This window comes from Echiichthys vipera (assembly GCF_963691815.1).
Source record: "Echiichthys vipera genome assembly, chromosome: X".
Taxonomy (NCBI): domain Eukaryota; kingdom Metazoa; phylum Chordata; class Actinopteri; order Perciformes; family Trachinidae; genus Echiichthys; species Echiichthys vipera.
The window spans coordinates 8,550,255-8,568,562 of NC_139825.1; the positions used below are offsets into that span (position 1 = coordinate 8,550,255).

An 18,308-nucleotide genomic window follows, 5' to 3' on the forward strand; every position below is an offset into this window, starting at 1 on the left:
ACATACAGGGAAATGTAGGTACATATTTATATTTAAAAGATAGGTATAATCAACTAAGTTAAATCACTTTATACTCGTGATTGCGTATTACAGACAAACTGTAACAACACACAAGCTTTGAATAGGTATATTGAAGTTTTCTTGCTGCTGTCGTGCATTTGTCACACTTGTATGCAATAACTAAACAGATGAGACCAAAGAGAAGTCTTGACATTGCAACCTGTTATCGCTTGCCACCTGATAAGTGAAAAAAAAACAACAATGAACACTAATTGCACGTTTGCAGTCAACAGTAAGAACGCTACGAATTTGAATCCCCCAATCCAACTTAAGTTTCAGAAAAGTAGGCTCCTCCGTACTCGGGCGGAGTCTCGGTAGGGTAATGACACTTCTGACGGTATAAAGAGTGAAACAGTTTGCAGACACCGGGCCGTGTTACCTTTTCGTGTGCGGACTGGTGGGCTGATGGGCTGGAGAGATCCCGGCCGCAGGTCCTCTGAGCTCTGCAAGTGTGAATCTTTTAACCATCTGCGCTGGAGCCAGGCTGCAGGCTGCAGGCGGGCGGAGGGCTGAGGGGGAGGTCCGGAAAGTTTCCCCTGCTGGAGACTCAGGAGGAGATGGCATCATGATTCATAATGAAGAGCAGGCTCTGCTGGCTGGGCCGGCCCACACAATACAGCGGGTACAGATGGGGCCATTTATTTAACTTGTTGAGCTATGGCCATGGAAAGACGTTGAAAAAGTTAGTCAAAATGTTATGCAATTAAATGTTAAGGTAAATATTAAGGTAAATGTAAAGCCAGCAAAGCCAGGGCCACATCATGCTCCCATGAGGCCCATGGGCACGTCTTTTGAAGCCATCTCATTACCAATAATGTGAGTCCCGTTTGTGAGCTATTATTTAGATTGCTGCAGTGTTTGACCTAATTGTTTTCCATAATATGACATCCCTCCAACTGGCCTGTTGTGCAGAATTAATTCACATGTGGTAAAGAAATAATTCATCCCACATCATATCTTTTCAGCTTTTGGAGGGAGCATGACCCTGCAACAGCAAATGGAAGAAAATGACTTTGGAGCAGTCTTGTATCTCACTTTCACAACACTCCTTCCTTTATTGAAGCAGCCACTTTGGAGAGGCGTCATAAATTCAACCCAACACGGTATCTCCAGGGGACGTCTGAGTTCAAAGAGTGAAGGGAGTGTGAGTGTTGTTTGGAATAAAATGTTGCTCACTCAGCATGTTGGAGCGCAGTGACCCAATCAGTGTCTGGACCCTTCCCAGCAGCTATATTAGAGGTCCTTATGAGGAGCTGTCAAGGCCTAGGGTGAAGTGGTGGTCGCAGATAAGACCCCTGCCAGGGAAGTGGGCTGGCTTTCAACTAGAGATGAGAGGTGAAGTAGAACAATAGAGCACTCGCATTCAGTATTCAGGGCTGAGGCAGTAGAAGGAGATGTCAAAACTTGCTTATAGGCCTACATTTTTTTTTAAATGTATTATACTGTGGACAGACTGCCTTATTTTTCACATATAAAAATAGACTTGGCTGTGACAGCATGGATCCCTGGAGTTAACTGCAATTTTGTCTGAAGTCGTACAGATGGCAATGTAGGATAAGATCAGAGAGGGGTTGCCAGGATGTAGTGAACAAACTTGGATTAGAACAGGATCAAGCTCAGCCCTGCTATAAAACACTGAGTGGGACTCCGCAACACATGGGTGAGATTTGTGAAATCCCAGTGTGATCTCTGGGGAAAGCTGCCGGATGCAGACAAGTCCTTGAAATAGCCGGGGAGGCCCCCGGGAGTCAGGCTTCATGTGTGGGGTCATCGGGGAGCATCTAGCTCAAGACTCACTGCTTACCCTCTTGTATAGTTTAGTGTAGAGAGACTTGGCAGGAGCCTCAAAAATGGGAATATTTCAGTTCCACTTGGAACTTTTGTGTGTGTGTGTGCATGCGTGTGTTAGTAATGCCATAGTAAATGGAAGGACAATCGTGGAGCACTTTAAACATTAGTAACTTACAGTCTCGCTTGGAAGTAATTTAAACTGAAATGCAAATGCCCACAAATCATCTACAACAAGACGTTCAAACCAGATGGAACAGCTCAACAGCCCTCTCCAACAGAAGTAAGCCCTCTGTGCTTATGCTGCTGACCACAACCTGCCTGCAGCACTGTCAGCCAATGAGTCGGCATTATTAGAAAAAAAATGACAGTCCTGAAATATTTTGAGGACATAACCCAGTGGAGCGAGCTCCTCTACAGCCGATATATTCCCAGCTGTCACCGTCTGAAAACGTCTGCTTGACCGGGAGAATAGTTCAAATCAAAACAATGAAAAGTACACTACTGTAAGATGTCAACAGAAGATTCAGCAGCATCGACGGTGATCCCCTATACTGGGTTGCCACTTTACTGGACCCTCAATACAAAAACAGGTGAGACAGATCTTTTTAGTAATGCCTGTTGGCTACGTTTTAAATGGTAAACGTGAAATCTTGTAAAACCAAGAGATGCTTAAGAGATGTTAATGTACAGTCAGAAGTATGTGTGTGTGTGTATGTGTGTGTGTGTGTGCGCGTGCGTGTGTATCCTTGGCCTCTTTGACCCCTCTAGTGATTGCACTTTATTACTAACTCATATATCTATATATATATATAGATTTCTGATTTTAGTTGCAACATGTATTTTCACTCGTTGAATGGTGCTGGAATTTCTCGGCTACACTATAGTTAGGGCATGAGCACAAAAGTACGAGGATACCTATTGTTTTTCGATGAAATTATTATTATTATTATTTTTTTTTTTTTTTATTTTTTTTTTTTCTACTGCACCATCGCATTTTTGAGGGGCTTAAGATGCACGTAGGCTCACAGAAATTGGCACACAGGTCAGAAGTGGTGAAAATTGCAAATTTCAAAAGTCATTGGGGTGGGACGTGGCCAGCGGGCTCCATAGTGCCCCCAAACGAACGCCATAGTTGGGATAAAGTTATTTTGATGTTCATGAAATTTGGTGAGATCATTGCTCTCATCTTAAAGAGCACATTTACAATTTTGGATTTTTTTTTCACCAGAGAGGAAGTCGGCCATTTTGGATTTCATGTGTTAATTATCATTTTACGAACACGTTTGAGGACTTTAGGATGCACAAAATCTAACGAAATCTTTCGCCCATATTCAAGCAAGTAATCACTTCAATATAATGCCACAATTCGGCTTCAAATTCAATTCAATTCAAATTCAAAAAACTTTATTTGTCCCCGGGGGGCAATTCAGGGTACACAGAGCAGCAAATAACGACAGTGCAACTATACAAAAACATTTCAACCTAACAACAAGAATAAAGTGTAAGAGAAGAATAAGTGTCAGGATGTTAGTGTGTTAGTACAGGTTAGATACAGAGAACATCGTCGGCGTGAGATGTAGAAAGACATGCGTGTATCAGATGTAAGCAGACATGTGAACGGGTGTATATGATGTAAACATGCAGTAGACTGTTGAAACAGGTATGAACAGAACTGTAGTGCAGAAAAGATATAAGTGGACAGTGTTCGGATTCAGATGAGGTCAGACATGGTACATGTGTGTAATGAGCAGACGTAAACAGAACTATAGTGCAGTAATAGAGTATCATGCTTGGGCGTGATACGTCAGGTCTATAGCGCCCCCTAATTACCTTTAGCATTTTTTAAGGGCTAATCATGCTCTTAAGCGCACAGGAAGTTGCACATGCATCATTAGTGTCTGAACGTAATACCTGATATGGGTTTTGGGCTTGTGTGTGTGTTAAATTGGCTCAAGGGCGCCCCCTTGAATATTTCAGTCACTGCCCCCACCTTTAAATTTGATGTAGACGAACAAAACTTGGTAGGCATATGTAAAGTATGGAGACTTTAGAAAAAAACTTTGGAGCCATATGCTAAGTCCAACAGGCCATATAGACATTTTTGAATTTTTTTTGTCTAACAGAATGTCGGCCAACTTGGATTTTGTGCATTCATTTTCATTTTACGAACATGTTTGAGGCCTTTAGGATGCACAAAATGCACGAAACTGTGGACGCATGTTCAAACCAATTGTGGCACGTGCAGTCTGTTAGCACACTTGTTATACTCGAAAGCGCACAAAACTTGGCAGACATAAAAGAACCCTTAAACATTGCGAAAATATATAGAGATTTGGTCCATGTGTGTTTAACTGTCTCCATAATGCCTGGAAGGCCTTAGCTGAAACAAGGTTGCTCTAATATTCACAAAGGTTGGTACCCACATAACCTTAATCATTTCAGACATATTTCCAATTAGCTTTCATTAGCTCTGCCCAACAGGACGTCGGCCATTCTGAAATTTTGTGTGGTTTTCATGTATTTTATGCAAACTTTTTAAAATTCCTCCTTATAGAGATAATTGGATTGATTTCATATTTTCTTGATTTAATCCTCCCACTAATGTGATGCTTAATTTGTGAAGGAATAGTCAATACTTCGAACAATGATGTCATAATTCATGTGCCTACCCACCATTTTAGGCAGGTATGGTGTTTGTCATAACTTCTTCTAGAGAATTCAACGGATCAATCTCTAATGTGCTCAGTGGAATCACAAGACTTTTGCGATGCCAAATTGTGAAGCATTTGTGTTTGACTGGAACAGGGTTGCCGTGGCGAGGTGGGCAAATTTTATGTTTCACCATGACACAGTAAACTGTTGTAACATGACTTTACATTGTCCATTCTGCCCCCGATTTCACATTCTGTATGAGAGTCTAGACCTGAAGACTGCACACCCATATTGAGTCAGAGTCACAGCACCACTTACTGACAACAGCAAGTAATGCTTATGTGACAGACATCATCTGATTTACATGAATTTCATATGGTATGGCTACATCTGATATACAGAAACATTGTGTATTGTTAGTGTGTGTTCTCTGGTGCCACTTAGTGGACATCATTTACAGTGCACAGTGGCCAATGTCTTAAGTCATGCATGCAGTTTGTGATGGTTGCCGGAATGTATGGTTGGGTCTGTCAGCATCGGGCCGCCGTGGATCAAGGAGTACCAAGAATGCTGTTGTTCAAATGCAAACATATTTGAAAGAACAAGCAATTCTCTGTTGCTGCCATTGTGGTAAAGTTCCTCAGTGCCCCTACAGCCAGTGTTAAAGTGAAAGACTGCATCCAAGAAGAGGAATTGACTGACAGCAGAGGAAGCAGACATGTTTATTTTCCTAAAGAAGAACCTGCCAATCTTGCACTCTTGGTACTCCTTGATCCAGGTTCCTCATTATTCTCCAGAATGTTCCCATGCAGACTTCTCTTGTGCTTGAACCATATGAATAATAATAGCTTATTCATGAAAAAAATGTCTTAATGGTTTATTTGATGTATGTTAGTGTCGGAAAAGACCATGGGATGATTTTGTGCCAGAATTACACTTTAAGTGAGATATTTAAAGTCCCAGCTCACCAGTGGTGGACCCTCAAGGCCAGCAAGGCCTTCTCTGCTGGCCTAAACATAATCAGGAATATATTTTTTTAATATTTATTCTTTCCACAAATATGTATTAAATTGTTCCCCATAGTCTATACTCTTCATTTCATAGCTTTCCTAAGTTGGTTGCTCTGCTTCCAGCCCCAGGTAGAGGTCTGTGGGGGCTGGCGTTTATGTTAGAGTTTTTATCCAATCATTATTCAGCTATCATGTGTTGCCATGGTCCCAAATCTGCCCTTAGGCCTGCAGAAGCAAGAGTGCAGGCGCATGGTAGCTTAGGGCGGACTCACACTGTCCTCCGAGACCCGGACTTTAGGGTTCTTGTCCCCCCTCCCTCTCCCCCCCGCGCCCCAGCCCCGTTTGTACTCACACTACCTGGGCCTCGGCCAATGCTTCTTGCTGTCCATACGTCATCACGCCGTAACACGTCACACGCATTGATCGCGTGTGTGTGGCTTTGTTTACAAATCTTTCCATAGACCTCAGAGTTTTTGTGCGTCTTGTCGACTGTTTTTGAATATTTTCATCCAATCAAATCTGCAGTAAACACTCCACCTCCGCACCACACCAACATGAACCTTTCACCGCCATTGTTGTTGTTAAATGTCCGCGCATGGTCCGTCCTTCTATTTACATGTCCGAACAGGCGGACATAACGATATTGCCGTAGGGCTCGTGCTCGTGCTCGTACACGTGCGCACGCTCGTGCTCGTACATGTGCAAACGGCTCCGCTAAAGCCCACCTATTTCAAGCGGGCCGTGGAGGGCCAGCTGGCCCCAGTTGAGCGCGGAGCGGGTGCGCTCACACTACTTAAAGGTACTAGGCTTTAGCTGAAAAACCGGTTTTGGCCGCGGCCAAAGGCACAGTGTGATCACACTCTTAAAGTCAATGATAACGGACCTGTGGCATTAACCAATCAGCGTCAAGTTGGGTTCACTGGGGCCTGCTAGCAGGCCTACAGCGTCATCGCGTGCACGTCTTTTGATTGGATACGCGCTAGAGAGAGGCAGAACTATGCAGAGCTATGCAAAGCAGACCTGAGCACAAATGTCAATGTGATAAACGGGAAATAAGGACATTTCTAATTTGTGTAGCGCGACAAGTTGTTTTATTTTTTTCAACCCACAATGCCGGAAGGAGAAGAAGATAACGATTTGATCGCAGATTTAATTACAACGCCATTCTCTAGAAAAACTTTTCAAGATAAGCTAGACACTGTAAAGAGAGGCGCCCCGCCGCTAGCAAGCCTGACTCAGCATTATTCAAACACACTTGATCTGAGTGAGTACAAAGCATTTTATGTTTTATTAGATTTGTATGCCTTTTCCCCATTTTATTTAATAATGTTAAATATGTATTAACAACCTAAATTGGCAAATATTCTGTAAATTGTTTATTTTTCAATGAACAGTGTGTGCGTCGGTTTGTGTGTGATGATGCGCTGTTTGGTGAACACACTTGTTAAAGCTCATCGCTATAGTGTTGGTGGACTTAATACAACTTTGTATTATACCTTAAAAACCATTTATTGTTTTCTAAAATTATGCCTTTGTGTGATATATAATGGCGCGTGAGCCCGTGGTGGAATACATGGAGCAAATTAACGCGACAGTATAGCTTATAGTTGAGTTATTTTTGTATTTTAGTTGGGGACTTTTGCAGCTTTCTTTATTTTGTTTAGTTAATATTATTGTTAAAAAATATATTAACGAGTGTTTCTGTGACACTGCTTCGGCTGCGACTTGATTGGTTGGTTGATTGAATTGATTTGACAGTGCGCTCTGCGCTGTTTTGTGAACAAACTTGTTAAAGCTCATACTGTTGGTGGAGTGAATCAAACTCAGTAGAGTAATATAACTCTGTTGAACTTGACTATATGTTAAGGTGATGCAACGCCCAGTTGCACTGTGTTTTGGTCTAAATGCATTATGTGTAGAGCCATGGCATCATAATTATGGTTTTAAGAGGTGGATTAAGTCTGGTAGGGCATCGCTGCAGGCGCAGGTCTGAAATGCACGGCCCGCCACTGCAGCTCACTCACCCTGGTAAACAGGGACCTGGATTAACCTAAGCAGGAAAACATCAAATATTATTGGACTTCAGTTCAGAAACAAGAAGAAGCCTTGCATTGATGTTTGATGTTTTTATTTAATTTATTTCATTGATACTTTTTTTTTGACAGTGTAGATGCATATTTATTTCTCTACACAGTTCTTGCACTTTTATTTAAAACTTTCTCTTGAAAACCTTACAGCTATTATGCTGCATTGCTATACAACCCTACTTGATTTGCCCTGTTCAGATTTCAGTAGTATATTGTTGTTTTTACTTATTTGATACTGTGAAACACAATGGATATACTTATTTCTGGAATGTTCTTGATCCAATCGGTGTGTTGCTGGTTAAAACTTTTCAGGGCATGCCTGAAATTACTTCCAGACTAACTATAATCAGACAGTAATTTGTGTTCAAAGAATAAAACGAATACTTAGGGAACATTTTTTCCCATCACTGACTGACTGGGAGACTAAAACCTTTGGAAATATCTGCCTCTCTGTGAACAACTATGTGAAGCATGTTGCAATCAACTTCTGGCACCATCTCAACTGCAAATTATTTTGTCCTGCAGAACACAGGATGCTGAGGTACTGATCATTTGAAGTTCATATACAGGAGATGTAAATGCCTGGTTAAAGCATCAGTGCAACGTCACTGCCAACAGCACAGAGACATACCTACTTCTGCAAAAAGAGAGAATATTGTCTCTAGGGCCCGGCTCCACAGGCTTGAAGGAGTGACCTTCGCTTGGACCTCAGTCTATCAGGTTGTCTGAGGGATACAGTGATTTGAAGGGAAAAGGTGAACTCGGAAGAGAGAAGGGAAGTGGGTGTTGTCATATTCTGGAATCTCCATTAGCCCGGCGCTGTAGGGGACAGAGAGGCCCTGCCCTGTGCTACTGATCTCAGTCAGAGGACTATTTTATACGAATAAAAGGTGGTGAAAGTAAGACTTCAAAAGACCCAGGTGAACCCAACATAGACCTAACTCATGCTGTGTTCCATCTGTATTCGCCTCTGCACACATATTTCATCTCTTTCTGAGAATGGGCTGCACATGTACCAGCATTTAAGGGAGAGTTTGAATATTGTGTGGGCTATAAAGTTATGCTTATAAGTGGGCTTATATGAGGTATTTACCCATAGTCAGTGTATACAGTAAATGGCAACCGGCACATTCCCAGTTTTGAGAAGCTAGATGATATACTGCCGTGGACGGGGGCAGCAGCTCAACAGATTTTAGCCACTAAACTGAAAAAAGGCACAAAATACACAAAGTCAATATCAGTTTAAGTGTACGCTATATTTACAATATTTTCACAGCTTTACGTTGTCGTCAGATAGCCCTGTTGAAGTTTACACAGGGGGAAGTGAAGATGCTCTATGCTCTTGTCAAAACCACCAGAAAGAAGACGTATCCGTAATTCTTGAATTCATATTTATAATGTTAACAATTTGTTTGGAAAAAAGTTGTTGCAAACAAATTCTGTAGTCATACCTGTGAGTATGCAATTTCTACTAATTCGAATACCTACACTTTCTTTTTCAAACTTCAATCTGTGCTGTGTTTAAGCTGCAACTTGCGTCTTGCCCATGGACCTGCGGGTCCGAATTGCATTACCTCTGCGTTGTCGCCAAGGCCAAGTTGCATGGGGGGCTTGGACCACGTTGATACCTGCTTGCAGGTCTAGTTACTACATGACTCTGTTGAATGCTGCTTTCGCATTGGTCAACAGTGACCATTGTCAAGTATACCTAGCTCGCTCCCTGCTAGGGATGCTGCTCTGATGCAAAAGGAGCACCTTCAGCAGAAAACTCCTCGTACCCAGATGCACCACAGAGCGCCACAGGAAATCTTTCCCGACTGTGGTCATTAAACTATACAATGCATCCCTTGGAGAGTCTGTCACCCCCTGCATGTCAGTCTCTGGGGTTATGTGCGCATGCATGGTTGGAATAATTGAGGATCTATTACTTTCCCCTGCGACCTGACTGTGACCTCAGTGGTGTCATTTCAGCATTTTTATACTAGTCTGCAAACTTGAAGTCCTATTAACAGTGAAGACTTTGAACTCACAGCTTTTTGATTAATATTCATAAAAACCATCAATTTCACAGACTCACGGATATGACTACAGAATTTTGTGCGCAAAATTTTGGCACACAAATTGTTGACATTATGAATATGAATTAGAGAATTACAGATACGTCTTGTTGACAGCTGTCTTACACCATTTACACCTATCTAACATACAGTTATCCCTGTGTAAACTTCTACTGTACTGTCCTACTTGACTGTACACTGACAGACTATGGACTCTCAACTATCCCTTTGAGGCCCAAGTTAAATTCAAACTGTTACCTGGGCAGATAAACAAAGCTTAAAGCCTTGATCACCGTTTGTCCTCAGACATTTTTTGTACAAAATAGAATTAAACTTTCTACTTAGATAAATTAAAAGCAGAGACTCACAAACAAAAAATGAACCTATTTGGCTGAATAAAAGTTTCCAAATCTGGCAAACAAGGGTCATAATGCCTCGTCTGTGTTTGTCAGTGTACCAGCTTATCTAAGTTGCTGGCTGATTAGTTTCACATTGCCAGATCTCCACAACACTGTGTCAGCACTGAAGCTTTGGGTTGTTATCTATTTAAGCAATCACAATTGCTTTGGGCGGCACTAAGCCACGGATGCAGCAACAGTGCCCCTGCCGAGATAACGGAAAGGCAGGTGAATGCCTGGATATCATGCTTTATGCCTACACTTTATATCCAGTAAGCCATACTACTGGCTGACCTGTCTTGTTTGTCAGCACAGTATGTTTGGATGGAGAAGAGTGAGCAAAGAGCGGGGCACTGACAGACGTGTGCTCTCACTGCTGCCTGTGCCAGTCAACAGGTTGCTAGAGACTTTTAACCTCTGTGCACTGATTGTGATTAATAGCTTGTTGTTGACTAAACTACTAAACCTTAGTATGGGGGGACCATTCAAGTTGTCATGGAACTGTAGTTTATGCACTGCCAACAGTAGCTATATGATGACTTTGATAAGTATTTAATGGTCTATTCACACTGCCCAAGCCCGATTCCTGGCTAACGTCTAGTTAATTTGACCAGTTTGAGTACAATTGTGGCCATTGAAGGAGGTGGGCTTTAGTAAAGCACGATGACACATGTACGAACAGAGCATTGTCAGCAGTGCTGAGACTATTTACATGAGACTGGTTTGCAGTGGTCTGATGCGGAGTGATTACTGCAGATTTGGTTAGATGAAAATATTCAAAAACAGTGGGACAAAACTTATATTTTGTAGAACCTTGGAACAACAGAGCCCCCCCCCCCCCCCCCCCCAACATATTACAAACCTCTATTTAACCCTGGTCACTTGTGACACCTTCACACTACACAGCTGATCCATTGATCTGTGATATGTTAGAAGTTTAAGCAGGGGTGTAGGAAATGTCTTAGGTACATGTAAAACTTCCATCTGGATACTAATTAAAAACAGGATGTTTCTTCATATTAGGGATTGTTTTGTTGAATGCAACTATTCGCACCCATTCAGTTTATCAGCTTCTGATTTCATGAAATATGAATGGGCTACCAGCAGGCCCTCGGCAGGGAGCTTTGGTTTCCAGGGGCTGTTGTTCAATACGGAGAAGGCATCCAAATTATGCATTGCCCAAATTGGCTCCCTGTGTCTTCAGCCTCTTACTTTGCCACTGCGGCAAAAGCTCTGTTATGGCATTACAGCTCAAAACGTTTAGACTGAAACTCTTAGATCAAGAATGACACATCACTTCAAATGTTCTTGCACCCTTTGATCCCTAGTGTTTCTGAAGACTGGGGGAAACAGCGCTGATTCAAACACCTTTGGTGACAGGAAGATTCCTGTTGTGAGCTGATGAATGGACCTTCAAGTAACATGAACAGTCACAGCTCCTCATTTTGTGCTGATGAAGTCAACACTAAGCCAGTGGACACAATCAGCCTGTCAAAATTAAAAAACAAAACCAACACCTGGACGCTGACCTTTACCTTTAACTTATAGGAAGATCAGTAGAAAGCTATTGCTGTTGTACACGCTCTGTAAATGTCAGATATTATCCTGTTTGCTTAGGAAAGTCCTTCCCCACGTTTTTTAAAATTCCAGTTATTGAATTATATACTTAATACATAATATAATATGATAATACATGGAATGAACATCGTAGTACTAAGCTCTCATTGGTCAGGCTCCGTCTTATCTTAAAGAGCTCATAGTACCGTATTACCCGACTAGATCGCTGCGCTCTGAGAATGCAGGGCTACTTGTCGTTCCTAGAGTCTCCAAAAGTAGAATGGGAGTCAGAGCCTTCAGCTACCAAGCTCCTCTCCTGTGGAAGCAACTCCCAAGTGTTATTCGGAATACAGACACTGTCCCCATATTTAAGAGTAAACTTAAAACTTTCCTTTTTGATAAATCTTACAGCTAGGGCTGACGAGCCCTCAGCTATGTTGTTATTTTTAAAGCTGAGTTTGTTCTGCTTAATTATGCTGCTATAGGCCTAGTCTGCCGGGGGATAATCCTTCTCCTGATACTCTGAGCTTCTCTCCTCTCCGTCTGTTTCATTCATGTCTCATCAATGCATGTTACTAATTAAACTTCTTCCCTGGAGTTGTTTGTGCTTTGTCGTCTCGCAGGTCTCTGCTGATCATGGTGGTGCCTGCTGCCGTGGTCCTGCGTGATGCTTCCTGCTGCTATTATAATCTATCACCTTACCTGTGCTTGTTTCTACTATTCTGCTGTATTAACTGCCATAACATATAAGTCATATTCACATTACTATAGATATTATTATAGTTACTGTTACTTTTGTTGTTGCTTGCATCTCTGGAAGTGACAGGGTACAGGAGAAGCGTCCTGAGATAACCTTTGTTATGATTTGGCAATATAAATATAATTGAATTGAATTGAAAAGCTGTTACAGCCCAAACCTAAACCTGTGCCATTTTGGCTTAATTGTTTAAAAAAAACAGTTTGCTTTTGTGCGCCCCTTTTGCCTTTTTTCTCCCATAATTTCATTATAAGAGCTAATGAAATTCAAATGAGAAGTCCTTCAATGTCAACCCAATCAACAGTCAGCGTGACTTTAGCAAGTAAATGGTGACACACACCAGTCCACTGTGACCGCTGGCTGTGGGGCCTGCGCTTGGCTGCCGGAAACTCTTAATGGAGATCTTCTTGAAATTAGGTTGAAAAATGTGTTTGTTGCATTTAGATGGAAATGCAGCTACTGTACTGTTTAGTTGCCACTAAACTAACTTGTGTATCGTGAATAAGAACGCATAAGCACTGATAATAGAGAAATAAGAATGTAAAGACTTAAGTGAGAGACAGATTAGCATTCATTCATCTTCAACCACTTTCCCTGTCGGGAGCGGGGGGGGGGGGGGGGGGGGGGGCTGGAGCCGATCCCAGCTGACATCGGGCATGAGGCGGGGTACACCCTGGACAGGACGCCAGTCTATTGCAGGGCGCATAGAGACGAACAGAGACAGACAACCATTCACACCTACGGGCAATTTTTAGAGTCATCAATTAACCTAACACATGCATGTCTTTGGATTGTGGGAGGAAACCGGAGAACCCAGAGAAAACCACCACCGTGTCGCCCTATAGATTAGCAGCAACATTATATTTAAATAGACTTCAGTAAATACAGTATTTGCAAACCCTATGAATCTCACCTGTCTTCATGTCTAAGATTTCAGAATGTAGACAGGGTATGACACAACCAAAAAGACAAGATTCACAAGGCAAATTTATGATAAAGAACATACATTCATTACAAACAACTAATATTAACAATGAGTGTGGTTTTTTGTCTCTCTTTATGCATGGCTAGTGGAAAATACATCAAAACATGTATTCATACAATACATTTCAAATATTATATGAAATATATATATATATATATATATATATATATATATATATATATATATATATATATATAATAAAATAAGGGAAAATGAAAGGCTTACTCAATATTCAGAACATTACTAGCAGCAAACAACTATTACTATGTAAAGATATATAAGAGTAATGGTGTCCTGAGTAGAGAAGGAAGAGTGTGTGTGTGTGTTTGTGTTTGTGTTTGTGTGTTGTTTCTGTGAGTGACAGCCTGGACAAGTATTGGGATGAGAGCTGTGTGAAGGCAATCCCTTACCCCTTAGAAAAAAGCTTATTAACACAGAAATATCAATTTGTCACATATTATTAATTAATTAAAAATGATTTTATATTTAATATTGTTTTGGGTAAACTGAATGATATATTCATTTATTTATCAAGTAATGCATGTATTTATTTTTTATTTTATCAGGTTTAGCCTAACATAGAACCTTTCTTAAAACACTTAACTAAAAATACATTAGATACAAAACACTATCTGAGAGATCACAAGTCCTTCTGAAGGAAATTTGTTTCTGCACTTTACAGTAGTCCATCTATCTTCTTCTTACAGCAGGGGCATTGTCAAGAGACGGTTCTGTAAGTACCCTCCTCTCTCCCGTTTGTGTGAGTTTGTCTCCCTCTGTCTGTCTTTCCCTGCATGTGTCTCCCTCTTGTTTTTTGTCGTCCAGGTCCGGTGAGTAGCATCCAGCTGCAGACCCGGAGCACAAGCCCCTCACTTGACACAAGTCCCTCACTTGACACAAGCCCCTGGCTTGACGGAAGTGACATATGATATCAGAAAGTAGGCGGTAATTGTTGAATATGTTGATAATGTTAAGAACGAGCTAACTAGCAATCTTTGATGTGCAGGAATTTGAGGATACTGCTGTCACTCTGTGGCAAATACATTTCTGATAAAGTTTTTTTGCCACCTGTGAGATGTGTAAGGGTTTTTCCTGCGCTGAGATTGTTGTGTCAGCCGTAAAGGCTTATTAAATTGCCAGTGCTAATGAAAACCATGAGAACCACAATAATGAAAAGACAAGCCAGCCTCGGCATATTTCTCTTTAACCCGTATATGGATGCAGCATTTGACTTCACTGTTGTAAGTAGACATTATCAAACAGAAATAATATCTCTTTGGAAACATGAGGTTTCCGTACAACATAGAAAAATACAAACATGCACTTTGTCATTGTGGCAATGTTCTTCCTTTGGGATGACATGGCAGCTCTGCGGAGATGGTGGTGTGCAGTGCTAGTGGAAAACCTGCACCTGGAGGGGTCTGTGTCTGTTTTTGTGTGTCATATTTTGACTATTTGTTTTTTCTACAGACATGGCAGAAGGTTTGCCCATTTTTCTAAAGAGGCAGAAAGCATGCTGAATGGTCTTCTTCCACCAGTCTTTAGACTAAAACGAAAAAGAGAGGTGAATTAAGTGTCCAGACACAGCTGTTTTTAATGTCCAGGAGGGGGTGACAAGCCAAGGGGAGGACAAAAATGGAAAGGTTTGGGACATTATTTGTTTAAGAAACTGTGTTTTTTTTTACAATTTTCAATAGTGGTAGTAATGTAAATTATCATGACATTAAAGTACAAAGTACAATCAACCTGGCTGAGTTGGTTAGTATGTGATTTAGTTATTAGTATCAAGCATGCTATCTAGTCTCCCTAATTTATATCAAGCATTTAATAAACATAACTCAATTTTAAAATGTTTACTTTTAGGACAATGGATCTAAGGAGAGCATGAAAAGACTAGAGGTCAGTAAAAAGCCATCTAAGTATGTGGAATTAACTGCGTTTAGTATAATTTGAAAATTTGCTTTATGAAATTACAGGAAATGGTAGAAGAGGCACAGGAGAAGCGGAAACGGCAGTGTTCAGTACTGATTGACTTCATAACAGGGAAGACTAAACTAAAACAACACCTTGAGGTATCTATATGACACTAAATTCATTAGCAGTTATGGCATTCATTGGATGTCCATCTTAAAGCATCATCAGAAGATGATTAATGCCATGTCATTTTAAAGTGATGTTTATTTGCAGGCCATCACCACCGGCTATCTGCATTCGCTGTGGGAAGGAAAAAAGCAAATGGCCACCATCTACTTTGATGATGACACGCAGATGAAGTTGTCTCTTTTCTTTTTGGAATCCTTAAAGACACACCAGGAGCGAGACAACCTATAGATTTTGTTGCCGTTGTCTTTGACGTGCTTTTGCCTGAGGTAAAATGTCATTGTTCATCATTCAGATCCAGATTGGTAGAAACTGGTATATTGCCTTACCCTTGTTGAGTTATTTCATTCTGCTACAGACAGTTATCTACAGCCTGGCGGAGGTGCACTCCATATCACTACAGAAAGCCACTGAGCTGTACAAACAGGGTCCACAATATGAACCATGGTAAGATAAAGACAAGAGAGGTTTGATAATAGATGTTTACATATATAATTGTGTATAGTAATTGAATATACTATTTGTTTATTGACTCTATTTTATTCCTTTTGACAGTGAGTTAGACCTCCTTTCAAATCTGCCTCCAGAAAAATCTGAGCACAGAGGCCACAAAAAGGCTTCAGGACTTTGAAATGAAAATGAGAAAAGCCCTCCAATCAGAAACATTTCTGAAGCAATTGTAAATGTTTAGGGCCCGTGCACCGATGAGGTCGGCAAGGGGAGTTTAGCGAGACGACTTCAAAAAGAGGTCCAGTCAACAAATTCATCAGACTTCACAGAGGAGTAGAAGAAAATGTGGTGGAAATTTAATTCCCTGTCGAGAAATAAATGTATAATTCGACTGAGTATTGAAATGATTTAATAAGGAACATGTTTAGTCAACAATTACACAGGCCAACAAAAGTCATGCAACACTATTCAGCTTTGTAGGGTCAGAGTCATCCACAAGGTTGGTTTCAGAGTCTGACAATTTCTTGAAGTTTAGCAGGCCTTTTAATACACAGTTTCCATGTGCTGTAGAAGTGGAACGACGCACAGGCACTGTCCAGTTGTTTGCACAGGGGTGAACTTTGTTCTAGGCTGTCTGAGCCCCTGTGAAACTTAGCCAGTCCATTTGGGTTTTCTCAGTTCACAAGTTTAGAACAACAGGTTCACAATAACAAGAAAGCAAGGCTTGTGAATATTGCAAATTTCTATCACAGAAAACTTTAAGGAAGATTGCAACATGCCTGGAGATGAGAAGTGCCAGTTTGCAGTGCACACAGTCAAGTTAGAAGAGCTGAGGAAACTGGAAATCATCATTCAAACTATTCTGACCTACAACAAAGAATTTCCCTTAGACGCGCAGCTGAAGAGGAGAACCTGGAACTGGAGGAGGAGGAGGATGCTGCGGCAGGAGTAGGTGCTTACACTAAAGATTGAAAAAACTGGGTTGAAGGATGCCGGGCAGTGCATTGATCCATACATGACTATTGGTGTTAAAGATTTAAACGGTGTAGATGTGAACCCAGTGCAGGACACCCCTGTGGCCTCCAGGAAGGAAGACACCTACATTCACTTCAGTGTGGATGTGGAGAAGTTACCAGAAGGAGCAGCTATCTTCTTTGAATTCAAGCACTACAAACCTAAAAAGAGGTTCACCAGCACTAAATGTTTTGCCTTGGGCCCCATTGTCATGGAACTGTACAAGAAGCCCACAGACTTCCAGAGGAAGAAACTGCAGCTTCTAACAAAGAAACAGCTCTATCTCTATCTTCACAGCCACTGCCTTAATAAATAACACGCAAACAGCATCATGTTTTGATCCATCCTGCCGCAAAAAGTCCCGGAATTCTGTCCAGAATGGTTTCTGTGTGCCATAAAGACTTTTTTGATGTTTAATTATTACCATTTAAATAGATGAAATAAAAAAAGCTAGATCGGCTCCAGCCTTGTTATATTTTTCTATTTTTCAATTTTATTAATATGTTGTGCTCGTGGACTGACTTTAAGTATTGTCCTTTTCTACAACCAACTACTTTTATTTTAAAATTTCTCGTCACTCTGTTATAAAGGGCTTTTTATTTTTTTTAATTAAAGTTGCATTTAATTTTTGTTTCCATTAAAACTTCGCAGATGTTTATCTTCACTAAAACATCCACATTGTAATATTTGATTTTAGAATTTATTTTTGTAATGTCACAATATTTAGGTCTAAATTAACTGTAAGATACACTAACTGATGAATATACAGTAACTGTGTGTATGTGTGAAGGACTGAGACCTGACTGAGTGCGCCTTATAATCCGGTGCGCCTTATATATGGACCAATATTGAGCCACAACAGGTCTCGCAACTACGGTGAGCAGCCGCCGACTCTATTTTCCCCCGTAGAAGAAGTAACGTGCAGTGCATGTTGAGATATATGACTGAGCGAAGCGTGCCGCTTTATCCAACTCCGACGCAGAGTTTAAACTCAAGGCGATTAGTCACGCAGTGGAACACGCGAATAGAGCAGCAGCGAGAGAGTTTAACGAATCAATGGTGCGGAAGTGGAGGAAGCAACAAGATGACCTGCGCCAAGTAAAGAAAAAAATGTATTTCCTTTAATTTTTTCAATAAAGTTAAAAAAAACCTATATTGTCACTTTCGTCAGGCAAGGGGCTTGTGTCAAGTGAGGGGCTTGTGCTCCGGGTATGCAGCTGGATAGTATTGGGTCCGGTAGGCGTGTTCCCCCCAGCTGCAGCCTGTTACACTAATCACCTGATGGAGTACTAACCCTGAGCTGACAGGCCTGCAGCGCCGGACCATTGTTATCCTTCCCTTGTTAAACTGTTTCCCCCGGATTGGCTCCCGTTACTTGTTTGTGGTTTTT

At 41.2% G+C, this 18,308-nt stretch overlaps 1 pseudogene across 1 annotated transcript; it reads left to right on the forward strand.

Moving 5' to 3' along the window:
* The first annotated feature begins 625 nt into the window (after positions 1–625).
* LOC310965767 (axin interactor, dorsalization-associated protein-like) lies at positions 626–17,234 on the forward strand (annotated as a pseudogene). The gene is made up of 2 exons: positions 626–682; positions 16,657–17,234. The product of its transcript is annotated as an axin interactor, dorsalization-associated protein-like (transcript).
* Positions 17,235–18,308: the final 1,074 nt, after the last annotated feature.